This window comes from Typopeltis vanoorti, chromosome 10 (genome assembly GCF_054136105.1).
Source record: "Typopeltis vanoorti isolate ZY-2024b chromosome 10, IOZ_Tvanoo_1.0, whole genome shotgun sequence".
In the NCBI taxonomy this organism is placed as follows: Eukaryota; Metazoa; Arthropoda; class Arachnida; order Uropygi; family Thelyphonidae; genus Typopeltis; species Typopeltis vanoorti.
The window spans coordinates 131,162,471-131,188,519 of NC_143558.1; the positions used below are offsets into that span (position 1 = coordinate 131,162,471).

A 26,049-nucleotide genomic window follows, 5' to 3' on the forward strand; every position below is an offset into this window, starting at 1 on the left:
CTCCAGAACCTTTTCTTTGTATGCTACTCCTGCTTAATGAAGCTATTCATTCATCTAACTCCTATCTGATTTAACCTTCTGACTCTAGGTACACATTTAGATACTGCTTCCTTCAAACACTTCTTGCCCACTTCCCTTCCTCAAAATTCTTACACCCATAGCTCTGCTGAAAGCCGACTCAATGATGCAAAATGTAGCACTATGCGATCACTCTCCTACTTACTAACCTCTAGGTTGCTTGGACCCATGGTAACCTGTATCTGCCTAAACATTCTAGTTTCCCTGACTTTGTACTTCCAAACTATTGACTTTGTCCTTCCTAATTCTCACTGAACAACACTTTCTCAAGACTTCTCTGACACCAAATCCATTTAGATGCAAGCCATCACCTTATATAAATCAATCCTTCCATCAATCTAACTCCACAAATCCACAAACTCCATGCCATCTCTCTTGCACAACTTGGCATGATAATAGCTCTCTGTCTCAGCTCCCATCTATCATATCGTGGCAATAGACTCGCAACTTTTAGTTTTTCTCACTCTTCTTATTTTGATGCACTAGCAAATGTTTCATGTCTTCTCACAAATCACACTTGTCACTTGCTAAAGTATTTGTACCATCCAAAATAAACATATCTTAAACCTTAAACTGTCTGCATCCTTATGCATCACTAACACCTTTAATCTTAGCTCCAGGAAAACACAATTTCATCTCACTCTCTTCAAGGACTCCTTGTATATGAATCATCATACAAAATCTGATCCTTATTTTCATGCTTTAGCTCTTTCATGCTGGGTTTTTTCTCGCTCTTTTCTTTCGCTTCTGTCTAATACAATCTACCAGGCATTTATTTCTTCAACCGCTCGATCTGAAGTTTTGTTCTGTGAAGAACTCCACATAAGTATGTTATCTTTTCCATTACCATCTGGTCATTCTCTTCATTTTACACCAAGTCATTTATGCAGTCACGCAAACCACTTGCAACAATAACTATGTCGATCACATTATCACACATTTCATCTTTCAGCTCACTTCTATCCTCTTCTAACACTATTCAAACTTCTGGCATTCGCTCACTTTCGACAAACACATTCTACAGTGTCAATCTCTTGCCATAAATCTCTTGTTCTACAAAGACCATACATTTCACACTTGCTGCTACAAACATAATCACTTACAATGGCACAGTGAAGTCCATTTTCTTCTGCAGCTAACTTGTGATCATACCTTGCCAAAAACACCCTTCTCCTGAATTACTACTAAATCTCACAAATAGTACTCATTTATATCATTAGCCATAGCAAATCATTCCACTTTTGTTCTAGCCAGAACGCTCATGCCATCCAGTACTTCCAATTAAAAGAGTTAGTTGAAATAAATGAATGAAGAAAAACCTAGTGAGTAAAAGCTCCATAAAAGAAAATGATATATTAGGTTTTGGCAAAAAGAGCACCGGGAAGGCAGTATTATAAAAGATTAGCAAAGTAACAAGCACAACAAGGAAAACAAAAATTATGAGAAGCAGTTTACTAAGTTAATTAAAAGAAATGTTGAACTTTGTTTTCTCCCTATGTAGAAAGTAAAAGAAAGGACAACTTGGAAAGGAAAGCTTTACTGAATGCGACTGATAAATAATAAAAGCTGCAGAAGAAAGAGTTAAACAACTGAGCAATTCCTTTGGTAGGGCCTATCATCGGGATGGAAATAAAATGGCATCTATCACAGATGAACTTAAAATACATAAGGGGTTTACAAGCATTTCTAAGATATTCTAAAATCTTGCATGGACATTATATTGCATGGCACTAATAATTTGTGAACAAATTATTAATGCCTTTGACCTGGTTTTAGCTGGAGTCTCAACACAAGAACAACTCCAGAGAAATGGAAAGAGGCAACATTCCTTAGAAAACATATTAGAAGCTTAGCATAAGGGTAGTCCCAAAATAGACAGTGGATTACACAGCATCTCTAGAATAACAGTTGAGGTCTTGGAAAAGTTGATAAGAGTTTGAATTCAGGAATGGGTGGACAAGTAATCTATCTATCTATCATTCTGAATATCATTCTGCCTTCCAAGCCATGCAAAGACACGCAGAATTATCAACAAAAGGTGCCCTACTTCGATCGCGGCATACACAAATAAATCTTTCATATGCCCCCATAAAATATTTTCTCTCTTTAAAAAAAATGCCAGGCAGCAAACTCCATCTCTGCTATCAGACTTCAAGATGGCAGCATCACAGACGATCCAAGTAAAATCACTTCTGAAATCCTACAATACTACAAGAATGCATACAGCTCCACATGAATATCCCATCATGCCATTCACGAAATACTGAAAGAAACAAAAAAAAATCTCTGCAACAGATCGGAACCACTTAGAAAACAAAATCATGCTAGATGAACTGAAAACTGCATGCACATCCTTGCCAAAAAACAAATTTCTTGGCCTTGATGGTCTCACATCAGAGTTTTTCCAAGTCTTCTGGAATCAGCTCCGATTTTTGAGGACCATTTCTCCTCAAAACACCGCAAGAAGCCTACCTTAACGGGCTCCCACAATCCGTCACGACCTCAGTAGCACAACTGATACCGAAGAAGGGAGAGTACACGGATATCCAAAACTGGCGTCCAATCTCCCTAATTAATACCGATTTCAAAATAATTTCCAAAGTTATAGCAAACCGAATAAAGCCATTTATTCAGTTTGCTGAAGTTTATTGAAGTTATTGGCCAACATCAAACGTACTCTGTCCCAGGAAGATCAATACATGATAACCTCCATTTAATAAGAGATCTCATCCACATCGCGAATAGCCAACATGAAAACCTAGCACTGATCAGCCTTGATCAGGAGAAGGCTTTCGACAGGGTAGAGCAGGAGTATCTTTATGAAGTTCTAAAGACATTTGGCTATGGTTGTCTCATCACTGAAACAGTGCAATTGCTATACAGAGATGCACACTTCTGTTTAAAAATCAACAACAGGCTCACTCGCACTTTGTCATACTCTTGAAGGATCAAGCAAGGATGTCCTCTCTCTGGACAATTATACACACTGGACATAGAACCCTTCTTAAAAAGAGTACATGACACCATCATCTCCAAACGAACCAGCATAACAGATCCACATAAAAAAATAAGCCTATCAGCATATGCCGATGACATCACTGTAATAATCAGAAACAAAGAAGAAATGACAGTAACCGAGGAAGCACACAGAGTATATGCACAAGCTTCAGGGGCCAAATTAAATTCTTCAAAAACTACTGGTTTGTGGTCAGGCAGATGGAAGGATAGAAATGATTCTCCAATTGAATGTACCTGGTCAAGTGAAGGACAAAGATACTTCGGTGTGTACCTTGGCAACAGCAGAATATATAACACACTGAACTGAACACAGTTGCACAACCGTTTTAAACAGGTGCTAGGTAAATGGAACAGCATTCGTTCCATGTCTACACTTAGAGGAAGAGTACTAATAGTTAACCAGATGGCTGCGAGTGTGTTATGGAATACTCTCAAAGTACTCACACCCCCTGAAGAATTTATCCATCACATTCAAAAGGCAATCAAACGTTCCCACTGGAACAATACTAACTGGACAACATACTCTGAAATCTGCAAGCCACTCAATAACGGAGGTCAAGGCCTGATTTCCCATGAAAACAAGATTACATCCTTGAGGATAATCATTCTTCTAAAGACACTTCAGTCCAGTCATGCTTACATAACCACCTTCGAATGCATCATGAAATCATCCACCCAAGGACTTACACTTTCCACAATCCTCCGAATGGCCATTTCTACACCATCTCCTCTTAAACTACCTCATTTTTACAAAGATGCTCTACAGAGGTTGAAAAAGACAGGACTTCGTCACATACATATACAGCTGCCTCTGTTGACAGGATCAACAGAGTCAGCTGTACTATCAGAACCACTGTTTTCGAACAGAAACATAGCAAGTCTCACAAATGGCCAGTCATTTCTTTTCCCTACATGGAACTGGGCAGGAATAAGAATCATAGTGGACCTCCTTACCCAGACCCTAAAGTGGAAAACATTCACAAGCCTACCAATGAAGAACCCAAAAAATGAAAAGCAATACCAACAGATGCAAACTGCTATTAGAAAAGCCTATCCAGATATCGCTACACCTCAGGGAATCCGTATTTCTTCTAGAAACTGCAGGGAGCTAAAGTGGAAAACATTCACAAGTCTACCAATGAAGAACCCCAAAACTGAAAAGCAATACCAACAGATGCAAACTGCTATTAGAAAAGCCTATCCAGATATCGCTACACCTCAGGGAATCCGTATTTCTTCTAGAAACTGCAGGGAGCTAAAGCGGAAAACATTCACAAGTCTACCAATGAAGAACCCAAAAACTGAAAAGCAATACCAACAGATGCAAACTGCTATTAGAAAAGCCTATCCAGAGATATCGCTACACCTCAGGGAATCCGTATTTCTTCTAGAAACTGCGGGGAGCCTACCTTTCATCCTGCATCATCTGAAGCCTCACTTCCAATTATTCCCTCCAACTACAAGAGAATATACCACTTCCTCATAACAGTGCCTTCAACTTTGCCCTTCTTATATTCATCCTTAACCCTCTCATTTACTAAGCTGCACATGCCACCCAGTTTTCAGTGGGATCTTCCATATAAATCGAGGTGTACCAAACCAGATTCCGACATACAGTGGAGGCTATGGCATAACATCTTGCCAACTCCTACTAAGCTCCACAAATTTCAGCTAAGACAAATGGATTAGTGTCTATTCTGTGAAGTTTCAGGCACCTTGGAACACACATATCTAGCCTGTCCTGCATACAAAGCGATGATCACCTACGCCCTGAATACAGCCTCTAGCACCTGTAACTACGCACACAGCCAAGAAGACTACTGGAATTTAGTCCATACAGAGGAGAACAAACACAAAATATGTAATTTCCTCTTCATCTGCACCAAGGCCATCATTTACAATTTCTGTCCATGTGGTTAGCCTAGTGGCTTTGCGCTTTGTAACCATATGCCTGGGGAAGGAGTGTCCTAGGTTCAATTCCCGTCAACGACGTGAGGAGCTTAAGGATCTTCCTCAGCCATAGCCAAGTTAGCCAGTCTTGGGCGTGGACAGCAGGGTTTTTTCCGCCAGTTTATCTGGTGTTTTTCATCCCGCAAGCAGGCAAACCGGTCTGAAGACACACGGATTACAGTCAGGAATACTGACCCAGCCATAGGTCTGATTTGTCAGCCTATGCCGGTTCCAGAGCCCAGATAAAATTGGGGGGGGGGGGGCCTAGATGGTACTGTGAACTCCCGTAAAAAGGGGGAACGCAGTATCATCACACGAAATTTATTTATTTATTTATTTACAGTTTCTACATTAAGAACACAAGAAATAACCAGCACCCATCCATCACTGAATCGGAACAAACCCTCATGTGTAGCCTACGGCAGAAACTACAAAGCAGGCTTTCACTGGAATTTGATTACTTCAAAGAAACAGGAATTGTCACAAAATTCATAGAGGAGTGGAATCCAACTGGTATCCTGTTCTGGATTGCCGACAACAATACACTTCAGTTGAAGAATAACTAAAAGTGATGCTGAACTGTAATATTGACTCTTACTGAAAAGACACATCTTGCCTACCACTAATGTACTTTTTTCCTTCATTTCTATTGTATTATTAAAAAGAAAATCCTTTTTTCCTGAAATATACATTCTTATAATATGTAAATAGTCCGTTTTTGTTAACTATCTTCCAATGTATATTTTATCAAGTTCAAAAAAAAAATAATAAAAAAAATCTACATATACATATATATATATATATATATACATATATATATATATATATATATATGTATATAGATATATCCTGGAGGGAAAAACATGACTTTGTTAATGTAAGTTTTATCTTTGCAATTTGTTTTGATTTTATGAAATATTATCACAGAGTTTGATATAAAAAAAAGTCATGGTATCGTTTAATTTTATTAATGCAATTGATAAAAAATAATTCCATGAGAAGTAAAAATATAATATAGCAATATATAAACTGTAGCAAATATGGACAGAAAATAAATTAGTAGAAAGGATAAAAACTTGGCTGGTCACTAGATTAGTTGGTTAATTGCTTAGATTATGGAAAAGCAACTAGGCTATACCAGTGATCATCAAATGTGATCAGTGAGATTATTGTAAGTAAAATAGTGGAAACAAGAGGATGCATGCAATATGAGTGATAGCAAGAATGAAGTGATGGAAAATAAAGAAAAGGGCCGCATGCAAGAAAAGACTTCAGTGGAATCCTTCACAGGAGAAAAAAAAGTGAGATGAATGGTTTAAGAAATGTCTGATGAAAGGAATAACAGAAGAATAATTTTATTATTATTTTATGACACCTCCGACGATCCCAAAGACTCATCAAGGGATGCCGCCTACTCTACAACTCTCTACCTCCACCACTTCCATCTATCTCAATCAACAGCATCTACTGTCTGCCACTACCACTAAGATTTTTTTTGTCTGTAATTTGTGAGTGTCCTGAAGGCCAATTTGTCAGTATGTGGAATGAAAAACCGAATTTTCAGGGGATAAAAAACCCTGCTACTCCTGTATGAGAAACAAAAAAAAGAGAGAGAGAAAGATGCATGAGAAGAGAAAGTGGAGTATAACAAGTGAAGTGAAAGAAGAAGGATAAAGACAGAATTCTCTATGGATACTCTATAATAACAGATGCCTGAGGAAAGAATGACAAAAAAACATGTTTCCCTGTAACAAAGCTATGATGATGCAAAAGAAAAGTGAAAAAGATGATTTTCAGTAGGTACATACGGAAACAAGTGTGGTAAGCACGAGGATAAGAAAAGTTGCTGGTACAAGAGAATAACAGGAGCAAGTAAGTAAAGATTGTGAGTCTGCTGAGATAGTATGACGGAGACAAGGCAATAAGGAGGGCCATGATTTCGAATGAGTGAATGTGTATGTTGTGGAAGAAGAATGGTGTGGTTGTGTAGAGTGAATTTGATAGAAAAGAGAATTATATAAGGTAGATGGTCTACACTTGAATGGATTTGCTTTGATTTCTTCATAAGATATTCTTCAATGAGAATTCAGAAGTGCAGAGTGAGGGAAACTAGAGTATTTAGAGAAAATGCAGGCAAGATTAGATGTAAACATCCTAGGTGTAAGTGAGTAGGAGAATGATCCTATGAAGCTGACTGTAGCTGCTCAGGTTCTGAACTTAAATGAGATAATCAACACAAGGTTGGAGATAGGATGCAGGATGAAAAGGAAGAGTTGCCATTTACTAATGCCAGAAGAATTCAGAATAAGGAGTTTTTGACAGTGGTTTATTTAACTTGGCCAAAAGCTACAGGTATTAGTAAGACTTAGTTTATAGTGGATGATGTAGACATAGAAGAAAGGGATATAGTAAGAGAGTACGGAAACAGGATGGGCTTTGCTAAAAAAAGCAGAAGACATGAAGCCACAAAGAATAGGAGTACATTAGATGGAGAGAAATGCAGATAGTAGTTTATTCAAAACTATCTAGAGGCCACAACAATCAAATACATAGCTTGTTGCTGCTATAGGCTAGAATATATATATGAGAATGTGGTTAACATGCACTGGCAAGTATTTTACCTTGGGTATAATAAATGTTAAAGATACCAAGCTATTTTAAACCTGGCTTTACTCCATTTCCCAAGTAAGCAAACAGACAAACAAGTCTGTTTGCTTACTTGGCCTGCAAGTGTTGCAAGTGTTGCAAGTGTAGCTGACCCTGCACGTAGTGCAAGACCAAGGCAACGCATGGTAAAAGTAGAATAAACTGTGATCACTAATCTTAATATTTACCCATAATGCAATGCACATCTCCTGGAGGAGATGTATGATGCTTTGTATTAAACTTGACTTGTTTGTCTGTTTGCTTAGTTGGGAAATGGAGTAAAACCAGGTTTAAAATAGCTTGGTATCTTTAACATTTATTATACCCAAGGTAAAATACTTTCTACATTTATATCTCCTCTTGAGATTTTTATTTAATAAGGTTAAAACACCTTATGGTAACTTGTTCTGGTAAAATACTTATAAGCTCTGTTACTAAAATCTTGGTATTTCTAGCCTGCCTCCCACTGATGAGACCTCAATAAAGGTCGAAACCGGTCTGGGTAGTTGCCCCTTGCCTTTAATACAAAGCATCATATATCTCCTCCAGGAGATGTGCTTTGCATTATGGGTAAATATTAAGATTAGTGATCAGAGCTTATTCTACTTTTACCATGAGTTGCCTTGGTCTTGCACTATGTGCAGGGTCAGCTAGACTTGCAACACTTGCAGGCACAAACTTGACTTGTTTGTCTGTTTGCTTACTTGGGAAATGGAGTAAAACCAGGTTTAAAATAGCTTGGTATCTTTAACATGCACTGGCAAATCAGCACAATGGGTGCAGAACTTCTCACAGGGACTCAAGGTTCAAGAATGCTGGATCTGGTGATAACATCAGAAAACTTTAAAATAAGAAAGATAAACCCCACTGCTTCTGATTCGGGAGAGCAAGTATGCAAATCTTTACATGGGAGATTGAAAGACATGAACAATTTTCTGTTAAGAAGAAGTATATAAGAAATTACAAGCAGGTTACTATGACGAACAGCGTTCCAGCTTAGTGCAGTGATATAGCATTATAAATTTAGAGGAGAAAAATAGTAGCAGTGCATGAGAAATGGTAAAGGGATATTTCAAGAAAGCAGTATTAGACTGTAAACCCAGAGTTAGAAAAATTAATCAGATAAGTGTTAGGTAGCCAATACACATCATTAAGCAGAAGTTGCAGATAAAGTTACGGAGCGAATATAATGAAAAGATGATCAGCAAGACGATTGGCAGTAAATAGAATAAATTATAGCATAAGTAAATAGTTCATCACTAATTATAAGAGGAAACTAGATGATGGGGCAAAAGCAACTCCCAAATTCTAGAGAGTTCTTTCAATATGTTTATTTTCTTTTTTTTTGTGGTGGCTCACACCCACAAAAAGTTCATTTGTAAACCTGGAGTATATTTGTAATATGGGTGTGCTAAGAATATTTTATATTCTGAATGATTTTATATATACACTATATACTAATAATTGGCTCCAGACACTACTCCAGCTGCCTTTTGACATTTCAAGTTGTTGATGGCTTTTTCTACTTCAAGTATTGATATGTACTCCTCTTTGCAATCCTCTTGAAAATTTTCTTGTATGGTTCTATCACTGCGTGGTTCATTTAAAAGTCTTTCAAAGTGATTTCTGCAGACATCTAGGATATCCCTATCTTCAGTATTCATGGTGCTATTATCATCTTTGATTCCTTTTACAGTAAATTTTCTTCTTTCTTCAATAGCCTCAAGAACATTTTGCCACCTTCCTGATATTTATTTTCCATACTCATCCACTTACCAAAATCTTCCCATGACATTTGTTAAGATACCTTTACACATAGCTTAGCTCACTTACGTTTTTCTCTGTATTCTTTTAGGCCATCTGCTGACTTATTTGCTAGGAACTTTTGCTATGCTTTCTTCTTTTCAACGAGTGCTTCTTTAACTTCTTGTGTCCACCATAGGTTCTTATTTTTCTATCCTTGTAGACAAGGATAGAAAAGCCTCCCTAGCTGATTCAATCAAAGTCTTCTTCAGAATTTGCCAATGAGACCCCAAGTTTTGGTTCTCGTTTTTAAAATGCTGCAAAGTTGAGTCTACAGTTTACCTGTAAAAGTTGAGTCTACAGTTTACCTGTAAAAGTTGCTCAACATTAATTCTCTTTAAAACTTTTTTACATACTGTTCTTTTCAATGTGATGTTGATTTTTATCCTACTTAGTACTAAGTAATGGTCACTTCTAATTTCGAATCCCCTGTTCGCCCTTGTATCCTGAACCAGCCTTATGATATCAACAATGATACAGTCAATGAAGCTTTTCTTATTTCTTGTGTCTTCTCTCCATGTGAACTGGAACATTTATTAAGAAAAATTCCTCTGTAATTCTCACATTCAGCTTATTTTTTTTCCTAAATATTTTTTTTAAAGATGGGAATTATGAGGGTTCTATGGGAATCATCTGGAATCAGAGCTTCTGACCAGACCATTTGAATTATGCAGTGCAGCCACTGAAAACATTTCTTACCTCCATATTATTAAGAAACAAGTCTATCAAGACTCATCGAGGAAGGTCCCTCCTAGGAAACACAAAGAAACACATTAGACATATCCGCAAGGAGATGTGTTTTGCATTATGGGAGATACTGAAATAGGAGTGTTAGTAGCTTGCTCCACCTTTGCAAGGCGTCGTCCTGGTGTTGCACTACCTTAACCCAGTCCTGAAGATACTTTCAGGCACAAACTTTGTTTGCTCACACTTGGATAAAGGATTAAACTAAATTTATTATATTCTAACCAAGTGAAAAATAAACTTTCAACTTCAAGAGTCTTATTCGATTCATACATCAAAGTTATTTTTATTATTAATAAACCTGAGTAATACTGTGTTTCCTCAGTTTTATATATAACATAAAACAGCTCTTACTGTTTCAAATCAATCCATTGTTCACATTCTACTAACTATTTTATTCTGTTAACTAATATTGCCACTGATGTTGGCCTGTGATTTTCAAGCTGAAATATATGGCATTTGAAAAATAAACATTATTTGGTTATTTTCCTGTGTTTTTATATGAATCGAAGAAACCTTATGGCAGTATTATCTCTTAAAAAATGATATCAAAGCTTTGTTAAGTTGTAGAATAACTTGTTTATTCACATATGTTAATGTCCTCGTATTCATACAAGTTAATGTTTTTTCAATATTGCAGTTATTCAATGTGAATGACATAACCACCTTAGCAATGTGGACTGCTTAATAGTGGACACTGTCCACCATTATCTCTAGATTTCCAGCGTCATCATCCATTGTATCGCAATGATATTATTATTCAGTCGCAAGGTGTTCAAAATGTTCAGTTGATAACCTTGCATTTACCAACATTAAACTCATTAATATCTTCCCATGTAATTTGTCTTCTCAAGCCAGGCAGCCTGTGAGGATTCTGTACTATATATGAGGTGTTGTTGTTGTTGTTCTCCATCACATTTGCCACTTTATCATAGAGTATAAGCAAACTACTCAAATGACTTCACAGTATACCTTAACAACAACTGAAGATATACAAACTTTTTCATGACTAGAAACCTTTGTCTTAACACTCATCATGTACAGTGGTTTTTATTCCACTATTTTGATTCCACTCTTACTCCTTTGAGAACCTTCCTGATAAACAAATAAAATATATTTTTTGAACGGGGGATCACATTAGAGCTTGCTCACCCTATAGTTCACTATTATCAAGGATGACCAAGAAGGAACTAGTTCCCCATTTACATTGAAGATATGTGGATTGTATTCATTAATCAGAAGCATATAAGATGGCTGACTGTTTAAGATGGCAGCAACAGAAGGGATGAATGAAAAGGAGGCAAAATTCATTCAGAGAGTTTGAAAATGCAGTGTGAGATGAGGTAGTGTTCATTACTTGCTGCATGTATTTGAATCGATTTGACAAAGAGTAGGAATATTATTAATAGTAATTCTGATGAGCAGTAGAAGTATTTGTTAAAGATACCATGTTATTTTAAATATAAACCTGGTTTTTTACTCCATTTCCCAAGTAAGCAAACAGACAAGTCAGTCAAGTTTGCGCCTGCAAGTGTTGCAAGTCTAGCTGACCCTGCACGTATTGCAAGTCCAAGGTAACTCATGGTAAAGGTAGAATAAGCTCTGATCACTATTCTTAATATTTACCCTTAATACAAAGCACATCTCCTGGAGGAGATGTATGATGCTATGTATTGAAGGCAAGGGGCCACTACCCAAACCGGTTTCGACCTTTATTGAGGTCTCAACAGTTGGAGCCAGGCTAAGAAATACTAAGTTTTAAGTAATATAGAGCTTATAAATATTTTACCAACACAAGTTACCATAAGGTGCTTTGACCTTATTAAATAAAATTCTCAGGATGAGAGATAGATGTAGAAAGTTTTTTACCTTGGGTATAATATATGTTAAAGATAACAAGTTATTTTAAATATAAACCTGGATTTTTACTCCATTTCCCAAGTAAGGAAACAGACAAGTCAGTCAAGTTTGCGCCTGCAAGTGCTTGCAAGTCTAGCTGACCCTGAACGTAATACAAGTCCAAGGTAACTCGTGGTAAAGGTAGAACAAGCTCTGATCACTATTCTTAATATTTACCCTTAATGCAAAGCACATCTCCTGGAGATGTATGATGCTATGATGAGACCTCAATAAAGATCGAAACTGGTCTAGGTAGTGGCCCCTTACCTTTAATAAATAGCATCATACATCTCCAGGAGATGTGCTTTGCATTAAGGGAAAATATTAAGAATAGTGATCAGAGCTTATTCTACCTTTACCACGAGTTGCCTTGGACTTGCACTGCGTGCAGGGTCAGCTAGACTTGCAACACTTGCAGGTGCAAAATTGACTGACTTTCTGTTTGCTTACTTGGGAAATGAAGTAAAAAAACAGGTTTATATTTAAAATAACTTGGTATCTTTAACATATATTATACCCAAGGTAAAAAACTTTCTACATCTATCTCTCATCCAGTAGAAGTATTTGTAAAAGATGCAAGCAGAGGAAACACAACTTTCACAAAATTTCACTCACTTTCACAAGGAATGCCTGTGTAAAAATGAGTGAAGTGTATTAGTGAGAGAGTATTAAGGATTGTCCTTTTCAGTACAGAGTCCAGCATTTTTGAGGTGAGAGTGCATTAGGAATTATTAATCAGTCGGATCGTCCTTTTCTGTACAGAGTGTCCAGTATCTTAGGGAAACTAACTCAGATGTGAGAGCAATATTCAATGATGTTGGAGGCGTGGGATTGTATACAACACTCAGAAAGCATTAAAACTAAATTTAATACTTTCTATATATTTCATCTCAGTCATTGAGACATCTTCAGGGATTACAAAAAACTAACGTAACATATACACAAATACCACACAATACTAAGCCCAACCACATGGGTGACTCTAAAGTCCTATCTAGGTGGAGCGCCATTAGTAAAACTCTAACCAAGATAGCCCACAAGATTGTGGGCTATCTTGGTTAGAGTTTTAATAATGCCATATTGTTGAGCGGGGTGGTGATGGGAGAGTTTGTGAATGTATCTGCCTGTATGCATAGATTTTCTATATACAGTGAAGGAAAGTGTACCGTTAGGAAGGAGTGTTACTAAAGTGTCTAGGAAGGCTAAACAATTGTTTTTTTCTTTTTCCATCGTAAACTGGATTCTTGGGTGTAGGCAGTTGAAGTGACTGAGGAAGGAGTTTAATGTATTTGGGCCATGAGGCCAAATACAGAATACATCATCTACATATCTTAGCCAAATACAAGGTTCCAGAGGGGCTGAGTCTATGGATCGTTTTTCAAAATTTTCCATATAAAAATTGGCAGAGGGGGGAGAAAACCCATGGCAGTTCCCTCTATCTGCTTGTAGATTTTGTTCTTCCAAGAAAAATAACCAGAATTGATGGCAAAGGAAAAGAAATCAAAGATGTCAGCAGGAAAAACGTTTTCTAAGAGTGTTAAGGTATCAATTAAGGGAATATTGGTAAACAATGAGGAGATGTCAAAGCTTACCAATATGTCTGTGTTATTTAAGGTTAGATTTTCTAGTAGGGTTTTAAAATGGGTAGATTTTTCTTATAGGAATTGGAAAGTCCAGTGAGGGGGTTAGAGAGTTGGCCAGCTGTTTTGACAGTTTGTAGCAAGGTGCATTGGTGGTATCTACTATAGGTATTAGTGAGGAATTGGGTTTGTGGATTTTTGGTAAACTGTATATTCGGGGGGAAAGGAAACAGAAAGGTTTGAGTTTTTTCGTAATGTCCGAAGGCCAGGAAGATACTTTTTTAAGTAAGTTTTTTCATTTTTTAACTTGTGTTTTTGTGGGTCGTGTTCTAGTGGGATCTAGGTAGAGTGATCTCGGATGATAACCTCCATTTTCTGATTGTATTCCATGGCATTAAGATTAGTATTCCATGGCTTTATCCTCATCCGCTCTGCTGATGATGATACTTTTTTCTTTCTGTATTTCATGAGAGCAGTGCTTTGGCTGGACAATAAATTATTTTTTGGAGGCGAAGACTGGGTGAGGATGTTGGCGACGTCAAGTCTAATGTTATTTGCTATCTCCAGCACTAAGTGACAGATCCCGCATTGAATATTAACCACCTTACCGGCCATTATGGATCAAATACGCATCCTCCTATGCTTCGTATCCATCATATATTTCAATGTAATGTCAATAGTATTACAATTTTAATATGCACTCCGCATCCATGGTAACATGGATGTATATATATGTCCTGGCCGGTAGTATGGTTAAACATTACATCAAGCACCGGCACCAAAGCTCAGGGTTAAGTACAGCAGAGAGCTCCGATTGTAAGAAGCCAATGATGGCGTTAGTCTCAGAGAGGATGGCACGAGTAGTGGCGATTTGTTCCCGCAGTAGTGCAAAGCTGGATAGGACTTCAGTTTCACCCATGTGGTTGGGCTTAGTATTGTGTGGTATTTGTGTAGATGTTACATTAGTTTTTTTGTAATCCCTGAAGATGTGATAGTGACTGAGACGAAATATAGGAAGTATTACATTGTTTTAATCCTTTCTGAGTGCTGTATACAATCCATTATGCCTCCAACATGATGTCCTCACAGCACTTAAGCCTCTACACACAGATTCTATTCATTCATTCATGGAGAAAGAATAGCACGCAAATCCAGACAATAAGGTAAGTTGAAACTACGAAAATCTAGGCAACTAAACAGGCTGGCCCTTTTTAAAAAGATGTCAGGATACAAGAGTGATACCCTACTGTGTTAAACTAAAGATAAACTTTCGTTCCAAAAAAGCCCTCCGCATATATAACCGCACCAGGTTTGCACTGCTGCAGCAACAAATCGCCGCTATTTGTACAATCAGGGCTCTCCGCTTACTTAAGCCTGAGCTTTGGTCCATTCTCCCTGGCTTCCCAGAAGCTTCTGCACAGAAAGAATTTTAAAAAATAAAAAATAAACACATCAAAAAGTATAACAATCTGTGTAAATCCAAACCACAACTGCAAATTCAACCGCTCTAGACAGTAGTTAATTTTTCTTCCAAAAGGCTCAACGACAATGTCATCAGTGCCCCTAAGCCTCGGCCACAATTTTGCAGTTGCAATGAAAGAAGTATCAGTGCTTGATGTGATGTTAAATATCAAACGCGGGATCTGTCACTTAGCGCCGGAGATAGCAAATAACATCAGGCTTGATGCTGCCAACATCCTTGCCCAGTCTTTGCCTCCAAAAAGTAATTTATCATCTGGTCAACGCCCTCCTGTTAAGAAATTACGGATAGAAAATACTATCGTCATCACCAGAGCGGATAAGGGTAATGCCACAGTCGTTCTTAATGCCATGGAATACAATCTAAAAATGGAGATTATCCTCAGCGATCGCTCTACCTACATCCCACTAGAACACAACCCCACAAGTTAAAAAATTAAAAAACTTACTTAAAAAAAGTATCTTCATGGCATTATGAAAAAACTCAAAACTTTCTGTCTCCTCCCCCGTATATAAGGTTCACCAAAAGTCCACAAAACCAATTCCACACTAAGACCTATAGTAAATGCCACCAACGCACCTTGCTACAAATGTCAAAACATCTGGCCAACTCTCTGGCCCCCCCTCACTGGACATTCCAGTTCCTATATAAAAAATCTACGGATTTTAAAACTCTAATAGAAAATCTAACCTTAAATAACAGAGACATATTGGTAAGCTTTGACATCTCTTCATTGTTTACCAATATTCCCTTAATTGACACCTTAACACTGTTAGTAAACGTTTTTCTTTCTGACATCTTAAATCTCTCTTCCTTTGCCATCATTTCTGGTTATTTTTCTTGGAAGAATAAAATCAACAAGCAGATGGAGGGAACTGCCATAGGTTTCCCCCCCCCCTCTCGGCAATTTTTATATGGAAGATTTTGAAAAATGAGCTAATAATAATGCCAAATATCTGTTGGATTTCTGCTCAGGACATGGACTGGTTATTAGTAACACCATTTTCCAACATAAAAATGTGCACAAATTCACATGGAGAGAAGAGGCTAGGAATAAGAAAAGTCTCATTGACTATGTTATTGTTGATAGTGATGTTTTCTCCCTGGTGCAGGACACCAGAGTGTACAGAGGATTTGAAATTGGAAGTGATCACTATTTAGTCTTAAGCAGGATAAAATTGAATTTCATATTGAAAAGAATAACATGTAAGAAAGTTTTAAAGCGAATAAAAGTTGAGCAGCTCTCAGATGTGAACTGTAGACTAAAATACAGAAAGATTATTGAAAAGAAAATGAAAGAGTTTGAGAACAGGAATCAAACCTTGGAGATTCAGTGGCAAACTCTGAAGAAAACATTGATTGATTCTGCCAGAGAGGTATGTGGTGAGGTTGTGTGCAAAGATAAAAAAATCAGAACTCCCTGGTGGACACAGGAAGTTAAAGAGGCAGTGAAGGAAAAGAAGAAAGCATATCAAAAGTTCCTGGCAAATAAATCAGCTTTTACTCTTACAGAATACAGAGACAAATGTAAGAAAGCTAAACAGTGTGTAAAACTAGCTAAACAAAAGTCATGGGAGGACTTTGGCAAGAATATAGAAAATAAATATCAAGAAGGTGGCAAAATATTCTGGAGGTTGTTGAAGAAGCTTAGGAATGGAGGAAAGAGTGCTGTAAAAGGAGTTAGAGATGATAAAGGTGACATGAAAACAGGAGAAAAAGATATCCTTGAAGTATGGAGTAATTACTTTGAAAAACTGCTAAATGAAACAAGCAGTGATGACAGCACAGTGATAAAAAACACTGACCAGGCATGCAGTCAGGAATACATATCCATACTTGAAGTAGAAAACGCCATCAAAGGCTTGAAATGTGGAAAGGCAGCAGGAGTAGATGATATTCGACCAGAAATGGTGAAGTATGGTGGTATAAAAGTCTTACAGTGGCTGCACTGCATAGTTCAGAAAGCCTGGACTGAGGGACGAATTCCCGATGATTGGAGTAGAGCTCTCATAGTACCCATATATAAAAAGGGAAATAAAACTGCATGTGAGAATTACAGAGGTATTTCCCTACTGAGTGTTCCTAGCAAGATCTATGCAAGTATACTTGAGAAACGGTTGAGAAGAATTGTGGAAGAAAAGTTTGGTGAAGAACAAGCTGGATTCAGGCCAAATAGAGGCTGTCAGGATCAGATCTTCACTTTACGACAAATAGTCGAGAAAGCATGGGAATATAACAAAGATCTGTATTTAAGTTTTGTCGATTTGGAAAATTCATATGACAAGGTGCCAAGAGAGAAGCTATTCAATACGCTGCAGTTATATGGTGTCGATGGGGCATTATATCAAGCAATACTTAGTCTTTATTTGAGTTGTAAGTCAGCAGTTAGAATTGAAGGAAGTACAGGAAGATGGTTTAATGTTAAATCTGGTGTGAGACAAGGATGTACATTATCCCCTCTGTTATCCATATCTATATGGATCACATTATGAAGGAAAGTGGTATTAAACCTGATATCAAAATCGAAGATGTTAATGTCAGCTCTTTGCTTTATGCGGATGATGTTATACTTCTAAATAAATCCGCTACAAGTCTGCAAGATTCTCTGACTAAATTGAATAGCTGTTGTAATAGATATGGTATGAAGGTCAGCAATAAAAAGACAAAGACAATGAAAATAGGCAGAATCATTGAAAATGTCAACTGTGTTGTGAATGGAGAACCTGTGGAACAAGTAAAACATTTCAGTTACTTAGGCATGATTTTTACTGAAGATGGTAAATTAAATATAGAAATCGACAACACAATCAGCAAAGCTGGTATGGTGGGAAGTCAAATGAATAAATTCATATGGAATAAGAGAGAAAGTAGTCGGAACACTAAATTAGCTGTATACAAGACAGTGTTCAAACCCGTTTTAACTTATGGATCCGAGAGCTGGGTCAGAAGTAAAACACTTGACCAAAGACTATAGACCGCAGATATGAGAGTCCTGAGAAAGATTAGAGGCGTGAACAGATGGCATCAATGGCAATATCATATTAAAAATGAGGATATTAGGAAATAACTTGACATTGTCAGCATCCAGGAATGCGTTAGCAGAGCTAATCTCAGGTGGTATGGTCACTTAAATAGAATGGGAGAGGAAAGATTAGCAAAACAAGTGTTCTCTGTCAGGTTGGCAGGAAAACGACCCAGAGGAAGACCAAGATATAGGTGGATTGATACGGTACAAAGTGCCTTAGACGATAGAAATATAAGATCTGATAATGTTGGAGTCTTGACAAGTAACAGACTGATTTGGAGGAAAATTGTAGATAGGAAGTTAGTAATGATGTAAATTTTTCATATAGTACTGTCATATCCTGTACACCCCTTGAGGGTATATGGCAGGAATTTGATGATGATGATGATGATGAAAAATGAGCCACAGACTCAGCCATTCTCAAACCTTCTATCTGGCTAAGATATGTAGATGATGTGTTCTGTATTTGGCCTCATGGCCCAGACACATTAGACTCCTTCCTCAGTCACTTCAACAGCCTACATTCAAGAATCCCGTTTACGATGGAAAAAGAATAAAACAATTGATTACCCTTCCCAGATACCTTAGGTACACTTTCCTTCACTGTTTCCCACCACCTGGTGGGAGACAGTGAAGGAAAACTCTCCCACCACCACCCCTGTCAACAATACAGCATTATTAAAACTCTAACCAAGAGAGCCCACAATCTTTGTTCCAATGGAACTGCCCTTACAACTGAGCTTGACCACATACACAACACTTTCCTCTCCAATGGCTACAGTGATCACAGTATTAAAAAAAAATCAGTTCTTCCCCCCATTCCCCAATCTTCTCTTCAGAAAGAGTTTAGAAATGACATCACCATACCCTACATCCGTGGCACATCAGAAAAAATAGCCAACATTTTAAAAAAAGTGCAACCTACACACAGCATTTAAGCCCCACCTCAAACTTGCTACCCTTATCCGTTCTACAAAAGATCAGCTCCCTCCTCTCTCAGTGCCTGGAGTTTATAATATACCATGTTCCTGCAAGCTGGCATACTTTGGACAGACAGGCAGATCAGCAACCATCTGCCTGGAGGAACACAAGTCATACATCTGCAACCATGACTATGGTTAGTCAGGCCTGGCTGACCATGTCTTGGATATAACCCACAGGATCTCGTGGAAAAAACCGCCATGCTCCACCACAGCAAATTCAAAAAAGAGAGGCTATTTTTAGAGTCGGCAGAAGCTCTCAGAAATCAACCAAATCTTAATAAATACGGTTGCATTAAGCTTCCTAAGATTTGGGAAACACTTATCATCAGAGATCCCACCTTACATTGCAGGCCACCTACAACTGCCCTTAGAAGGCGCTCCACCTAGATAGGACTTTAGAGTCACCCACATGGTTGGGCTTAGTATTGTGTGGTATTTGTGTAGATGTTACATTAATTTTTTGTAATCACTGAAGATGTCTTGGATATAACCCACAGGATCTCATGGAAAAAAACCACCATGCTCCACCACAGCAAATTCAAAAAAGAGAGGCTATTTTTAGAATCGGCAGAAGCTCTCAGAAATCAACCAAATCTTAATAAATACGGTTGCATTAAGCTTTAATCCATCCAAGGAAATGTCGCAGAGCAGTTGCATAGATCAACTCACTTGGCATTTTTGTAATGCTATATAATTTGTGGATGTGAATGATTGTGTTTGTGCTGTTCCAAGGAGAGGAGATCAGCATGAGATTGTGGTCTGAACTGCCCAGATGACAGACTAAATTCAGAGTTTAGTTTAGTTAACATGGATGGGTTACTATGAGGAAGAGGTCCAAGGTATTCAGAGAGTGGTTGGGGTTGTCTGGTATTTAGTATGCATGTGTACTATTTTCCTAAGGCTGTTGGTAATGGCAAATGTTTCAGGCTATCTGCTTGATCTATGTACTTGGAATAGGAAAGCCAGCAATGTTGTGAATATTGAAGTCTCCAAGGAAAATGACCTCACTGCTAGTAAAGTTGAATGGGGATATCTACTTTAAGGAAAGGAAATGTAAAAGTTCAGAATTGCTGGTGGCATTAGGAGAGCAGTAGCGACAGCATATGAATCAGAGATTTACAGCTAAAGGAGGTCAAAATCTGAAGATTCCAAGCTGAGTACTCTTTGACACAGTATACTGAAGTGAACATATGCATAAGCCCCACTTCACAAGTGGGGTTTGTGTCAGGAAAAGTAGGTGAAGGTTTGCAAACTGGAGATGGAAATAGAGTTTCATAAGTTTCAAAGTTTCGCAAGTTTAATACCCATTCTTTATATATTTTCTAAAATTATGCAACAATAGATCAACCAGCCCTACAGCCTGCCTCATTAACAACAATGCTTACTTATCACCTCATACACCTTCACTTCATTCACTTCTTGTCATTCTAATAATCCTATCAATTGCATAACAATATCACCACTAACAAATACACTAAGTGCTCATTAAATAATCTACTGCATAATCTGCAGCTTTAATCTACCACTGTCAACATCACCTATCACTATTCAGTTATCATCACTCCAAAGGCGCTTTCTTTTCATATTGATGTTTTTCTTTTCTTATTATGCTTGCTAGTTTCTAGTCTGCATTGTTTATTCTTCATCCATCAGTGTATTCATATTTATGAATTTAGGGACACAAAACACACATGTTGAAAATATTATTTTACTAATTCTTAATAAAGCAACTTGACGTTTCGACCCCTGTATTGAGCAATTCATCATCAGAAGGATACATGTGTATAGGAACCAAGGTACGTGCTGTTGCACTCTATAAAGGTAAATTAAATCTATGTTGTTAACTAATCTTTTTCTTAGCCTGACCTCTAGTGATAAAAAAAAAAACTACAATAAACTCTGCTAAAGTCCTCATGCACTAAGATTCTTCTGGAATTGTACAGTTCATATTGTTATATTACGATTATCCTCTGGATTTGAACGGTTCAGGTTGCTATTGAATGTTAAGGGGGGGGGGGGGACACTTCACCAAGTCTTCTTGTATTGAGATTTTTCTTTGTCGTTGCTATGAAGGTTGCAGATGGGTCCTCCACATTCTTGGAATGATTAGACCATCATTTTTATTCAGATTCAGATTATGTTTCAGCATTTCACATGCTTCTTTGAATTTCTGCTTGAACCAGGTTTTGATGCGGTGTAGGGACTTGATACCTTTCCAATCAATTTTGTGGTATGTTTGGAGTGTGTGGTCAGAAAGGCCGGTTTTTCCAAAATGGAGGTATTTAATGTGTCGTTTGTGTTCATCCTTCCTGATTGGGATGGTTCGCCCTGTTTTCCCTATGCATGGTATGTAACATGTGCAGTGTATTTTGTAAACCTCTAGGTGGGTTAGGTGTGGCAAAGGATCCTTGGAAGAACTGAGTAGGGGTTTTATATTTAATTTTGTCGGGGGTTTAAAGATGGTTTTGATGTTGCATTTGTGTAGCGTTCTGTCTATTTTTTTGGAAATGCCTCTAACATATGGTATGACAATAGCATTCTTGAAATCTTTGTTTTTTGTTAACTAAGGAAACAGATCCACGAGGCACGAAAAAACTTAGCATATACCCAAGCCAAAGTGTTACAACTAAAATTTGAGCTATCCAGTTATATTAATCCAGAAATTTAGGATATTTTGGACAAGATCACAGATGACTCGACCAAGCACCTATTACTCAAAAATAAAGAAGAATTGAGAACAAAGTTTCAAGCATTAAAACTACAGGAAAGCACAAGACAATTACGATGCCATAACAAAAGGAGCAGCCAATCACTCAAAAACGAAGTTAGGAGTAACCAACCACCATCGGACCACTGCCTGGTTATCAACCAATCAGATTACAATCTCACCCAAGGTGAATTCGCGCTGTTGGAGAAAGGGTTAAACTATGTCATTGCTCCGAGGTCAGTAAATAAACTTGATATAATTTATCATATTGAGAGAGGTTTAAGATCCCTCCCCGCCAATTTAGCTGACAAAATAAGGATAGAAATTGCTTGTTTACTAAATTCAAACAAAAAATTAAGCAGCAACCTAAACAAAGCAGAAAAACTAGCCCTCAAATCCCTAAAAAATAACCATGACATTATTATCACAAAAGCAGATAAAGGGAATGCCACCGTTGTTTTAAATCGGACAACCAACATAGAAAAAATTAACCATTTGGTATCGTACCACAACACCTACCAAATGGTAAATTACAACCCCATGCAACACAACAAAAAGAAAACAACTGAATTACTTAAATCAGTTAACACATGGCTGGAAGAAACAATTAAAAAATTAATATCTCAGTATGCCCATGCACTCAGAATTTATGGCCTGTCAAAAGTACACAAAACAGATACACCATTATGTCCAATTGTGGAAGGAATTGACAGCCTGAATTACCACTTAGCCAAAAAATTAGTCACACCCAAAGAATTGGTAGGTCATTCTCCTCCCTACATAAAAAATACAAATTTCATAAACAAAATTAAAATCATTACACACAATGACCAAGATCAATTAGTCAACTTCGACATAGTTTCCCTTTTGCACCAATGTCCCGATCAATGATACTATCTTGCTCTTACAGAACATATTTCCACATGACATCATGGCCCTCTTTGCCCATGTACTCCACTCCGGGTATTTTGTGTGCCAAAACAATTTTTACCTTCAAAAAGAGGGTACAGCCATGGGCTCACCACTCCCCCCCCAAATAGCAAACTTTTATATGGACGACTTTGAGCAACGAGCTCTAGAGTCGGCGTGCCTAAAGCCCAAAATTTCGCTCAGATAAGTGGACGATATTTTTGCCATTTGGCCCCACGGCCGTAAAGCACTAAATACATTCCTTAGCCACCTGAACAAACAACACAAACGCATCCAATTCACCATTTAAATAGAAAAAAAGCAACTCTCTTCCGTTTCTAGACACACTCATCACACATCTTCCTTCAGGCTGTCTCTCTTTCTCAGTCTACCACAAACCTACATACACAGGCCAGTACATACACAAAACTTCTTATCACCACCCAACACAAAACCGGCCCTACACCGCACCAAAACCTGGTTCGAGCAGAAATTCAAAGAAGCATGTGAAATGCTCAACTTGGATATAACTCATTTCATAGCAACCACAAAGAAAAATCTCAATACAAGAAGACTTAGTGAAATGGGTTTTTTTTTTCCCTGAACATTCAATAGCAACCTGAACTGTACAATTCCAGAAGAATCTTAGTACGTGAGGACATTAGCAGAATTTATTGTAGGTTTTTTTTTTATCACTAGAGGTCAAGCTAAGAAAAAGATTAGTTAACAACGTAGATTTAATTTACCTTCATAGAGTGCAACAGCATGCAGCTTGGTTCCTATACACATGTATCCTTCTGATGATGACCTTAATACAGGGGTCGAAATGTCAAGTCATTTTATTAATAATCAGTAAAATAATCTTTTCAACACGTATGTTTTGTGTCCCTAAATTAATAAATATGAATGCTAATCACCATGTAACCTTAAAAGAAAGAGTCATCAGTGTATTGATGGCCATTTTATGCTTTTCTCATAAGAAGTCTTTCTGTGGTCATTTTCACTATTTAACCTTTATCTACTGATTCTTGGTATGCAGTTCTATGTTAATCCTGTACTCTGACAATCTCTTCACTATAATAAATTTAGTTTAATCCTTTATCCAAGTGTGAGCAAACAAAGTTTACGCCTGAAAGTATCTTCAGGACTGGGGTAAGGTGGTACAACACAGGGCAACTCGTTGCAAAGGTGGAGGAAGCTAACATCACTCCTATCTCAGTATCTCCCACAATGCAAAATACATTTCCTTGCGAATATGTGTAATGTTATGCATTAAGGGAAGGGCCACTACCCAGACTAGTTTCGACCTTTATTGAGGTCTCTTCAGTGGGAGCCAGGCCCAAGTGGAGATACCAGGTAGAAGCATTAGCAAGGTCATTTCTACCTATAGGAGTTGCCAAACGGTGTGCCACCTTTTTATTAAATTACTCTGGATTTAGAGAAAGATGTTGAAAGTTTATTTTTCACTTGGTTAGAATATAATAAATTTAGTTTAATCCTTTATCCAAGTGTGAGCAAACAAACTTACCCCAGTCCTGAAGATACTTTCAGGTGCAAACTTTGTTTGCTCACACTTGGATAAAGGATTAAACTAAATTTATTATATTCTAACCAAGTGAAAAATAAACTTTTCAATCTCTTTACTACTTTGAGCTTATTATCACGTATAATGATGTAAACTGATTACAGAGCTTTCGATAATCACCAAAGTTATAGCGTCAAGTCTCTCTTTTCCCCCTTCGAACCTTCCCTCCACTTAGCCACATCATCATCAATCAATATTACATACTCACTTTTTTTTTTCCTAACCAGTAGAAGATTAGATAAAAAATTTATAATTACATCTTTCAGGACTATCACTACTTCATAAATGTACTACTAAAACATGTGGAAAGTCTTATGTGCTCATAGTGCATGTTATTTATTTTTACAGTATTGATGCCAACACAAAATGATAATAGTATTTATTAACTTATTTGCTGATATTTCGCTGGTATTATATCCAGCATCTTCAGAGCAAAAACAGTTTGTCACAGTATGTGAAAACAACAATTTGGTATAACAGTGGGACCACTATCCCATACATTTAAGGCACATCTGAAAAGATATCTAGAGTGCTCAATAAATATCAGCTATGCAACGTATTTAAACGTTATGTCAAATTGGCAACTCTCATCCGTTCACCTAGGGATAAATACTCTTCTTTATCACATCCAGGAGTTTTATGAAAGTGCCCTGTTCTTGTGACCAGGCTTACTATGGACATACAGAAGAAGTGTCTAATAAATTTAGTTTAATCCTTTATCCAAGTGTGACCAAACAAAGTTTGCACCTGAAAGTATCTTCAGGACTGGGGTAAGGTGGTACAACACCAGGGTACTCCTTGCATAGGTGGAGCAAGCTACCAACACTCCTATCTCAGTATCTCTCATAATGCAAAACACATCTCCTTGCGGATATGTCTAATGTTATGCATTAAGGGAAGGGCCACAACCCAGACTAGTTTCGACCTTTATTGAGGTCTCTTCAGTGGGAACCAGGCCCAAGTGTAGATACCAGGCAGAAGCATTAGCAGGTCATCTCTACCTATCGACCTGCTAATGCTTCTGCCTTGTATCTCCACTTGGGCCTGGTTCCCACTAAAGAGACCTCAATAAAGGTCGAAACTAGTCTGGGTTGTGGCCCTTCCCTTAATGCATAACATTAGACATATCTGCAAGGAGATGTGTTTTGCATTATGGGAGATACTGAGATAGGAGTGTTGGTAGCTTGCTCCACCTTTGCAAGGAGTGCCCTGGTGTTGTACCACCTTACCCCAGTCCTGAAGATACTTTCAGGCGCAAACTTTGTTTGCTCACACTTGGATAAAGGATTAACTAAATTTATTATACTCTAACCAAGTGAAAAATAAACTTTCAAAAAAAAGAAGAACTGTCTGTTGTCCATAATATAATATAACATCTGCCTTGGTAAACAAAAAAAAAAAAAATACATCTGACACTATCATTATGGCAAGTCGGGTCTGCTAGACCCGACTTGCCACATTTGTACTGTTCAATTATGATAAACAAACTACTTCTAATAATTTTATCATCTAAAACTGATTCATTTGATTTCTATAATCACAAATTAATTCAAGATTAATATTCAATAATTACTTTGCTGTGGGAAAAAAAAATTATGTGCATGAAAGTAAGCCATTACATAAGAATTTTGGTATATTAATA

General features: G+C 37.5%; 1 protein-coding gene across 1 annotated transcript in view; it reads right to left on the bottom strand.

Annotated features, from left to right (window-relative positions):
• LOC150102798 (anoctamin-5-like) overlaps positions 1–26,049 on the bottom strand; it is a 621,013-nt gene that overhangs the window by 96,857 nt on the left and 498,107 nt on the right. The window lies entirely within an intron of this gene.